Below are 2,090 nucleotides of genomic sequence, written 5' to 3'. Positions count from 1 at the left end.
GCAACACCATCACAGGACCTAACCAGATCAGCCACACCATCACTGGTTCATTCACCTGCACGTCCACCAATGTAATATATGCCATCATATGCCAGCAGTGCCCCTCTGCTATGTACATCGGCCAAACTGGACAGTCTCTAAGGAAAAGGATAAATGGACACAAATCAGATATTAGGAATGGCAATATACAAAAACCTGTAGGAGAACACTTCAACCTCCCTGGCCACACAATAGCAGATCTTAAGGTGGCCATCCTGCAGCAAAAAAACTTCAGGACCAGATTTCAAAGAGAAACTGCTGAGCTCCAGTTCATCTGCAAATTTGACACCATCAGCTCAGGATTAAACAAAGACTGTGAATGGCTTGCCAATTACAGAACCAGTTTCTCCTCCCTTGGTTTTCACACCTCAACTGCTAGAACAGGGCCCCATCCTCCCTGATTGATCTAACCTCGTTATCTCTAGCTTGCTTCTTGTTTGCATATATAAACCTGCCCCTGGAAATTTCCACCACTTGCATCTGAAGAAGTGGGTATTCACCCACGAAAGCTCATGCTGCAAAACGTCTGTTAGTCTATAAGGTGCCACAGGATTCTTTGTTGCTTTTACAGATCCAGACTAACACGGCTACCCCTCTGATACTTGACATGTGTATATAAAGTTTAATCAAACCCCATTTTTAAAACCCCTGTCGTCTGGGAATAGAAAAGGAGCTCTCTGAGGCAGAGCCCATCCTTCAAAATTCTTAAGATCACTGACTTGCTTATGCAAATGTCATGGGGGTATAGCTCAGTGGTAGAGTGTTTGACTGTAAATCAAGTGGTTCTTGGTTCAAATCCAAGTGCTCTCTCACAAACCTGTTCCTTCAGTAAAAATAATTCTATGTTCAGGAGCTTCACTAAATGGGGATCCCTGAAATGAATGGACACACTCAATGTTTTCCTGTGCAAATGCATAAAAACCTAGCAAACATGTCCCCCAGCTGAAATCACTTCCAATCCTCTAAGTGTCTAGGTTTGTTTTCATCAACTAAACAAAGGCACATGAAGACACATTTGCAGGTCCTTGGCCTCCATGGGCTACAATGTGCAGAAGAACAAGAACCACATCCACTTGGGAGGCATGGACTAGTCTGTATTATATTTGGTAAGTAAGTTGCCATTGGGACTGAAAACTCTACTGGGGGTGGACAGGAGCCTGTTACAAAACTAAAATAACCAGGATTTACCAAACTCCCTGTTACACATTCAAGCCTCTTTGTGCACACGGCCTCAATTGGGGCTCTAATAAATGGCAACCTTCCTTTAACACCGATCGTTGTTCCTTGTGACTTTCAGATGCATTCGAATGGCAGCTGTTCAGAGGTCATGTGCTGCTAGTTCATGAGCAGCAGCAGAGTCTTTGTACGTTTGCCAACGGTAGAGCTGGGTGTGTCTGCATCCAAGTAACTGCAGAGTCACTGTAGTACCAGACAGTTAATTGCACAGTCTCACTTTCTGGTCTCATTGATCATTTGGGTAGAAACAGCAACGGTTTGGTGGGTTTTGGTTTTTTTCCCCTTCGTTTTCTCCTAAGGAATGTGTGATCTTGAGCATGTTAGTTTAAGTTCCCTGTGGGTCAGGAAAATTCCATCTCCTTGAAATAGCTGGGGAAGTGACCTGTTTGTATAACCTAGAATAAAGGAGCTTTTAAAGAAGAGACTGCTTTACAAATATGCTGGGATAAAAACAGTAAATTTCACAGCCAGACACCAGGCCAGGATCAATGGATGGGGCCAGGATCAATTAATTACAGAAGAAACAAACTCTTGGGAAGTAGCTGTAATTTGTCCCCAAATCGTTCCTTGTTCTCATATGCTATCAGGGATTCTCTTCTAGAGGGCAGAGTTAAGGTTATCTGGGCATGTACCCTCACTCTGTATTCCCTGTTTTTCCAGAGTTTGAGTTTTTACTGAACTCGATGTTCTGGAAGGTAAGAGATATTCACAGTTAAAGTTAACTCTCTGTTAACAAAGGTTTTTTTAGTGACAAATAATGAGACTAATGCCTCACTGCGGTAATTCCACTGACTTCATTGTGCTCTTTCCCCATT

General features: G+C 43.0%; 1 non-coding gene across 1 annotated transcript; it reads left to right on the top strand.

The window, feature by feature from the left end:
* Positions 1-777: 777 nt before the first annotated feature.
* On the top strand, positions 778-849 carry TRNAY-GUA. Its single transcript has one exon. It is a non-coding gene; the product is annotated as a tRNA-Tyr (tRNA).
* The last annotated feature ends 1,241 nt before the right edge of the window (positions 850-2,090 follow it).

Source organism: Mauremys mutica, unplaced genomic scaffold (genome assembly GCF_020497125.1).
Source record: "Mauremys mutica isolate MM-2020 ecotype Southern unplaced genomic scaffold, ASM2049712v1 Super-Scaffold_100270, whole genome shotgun sequence".
NCBI classification, from domain to species: Eukaryota; Metazoa; Chordata; order Testudines; family Geoemydidae; genus Mauremys; species Mauremys mutica.
The sequence above is the reverse complement of the archived record's forward strand: the minus strand, read 5'-3'. Positions and strand labels throughout refer to the sequence as shown.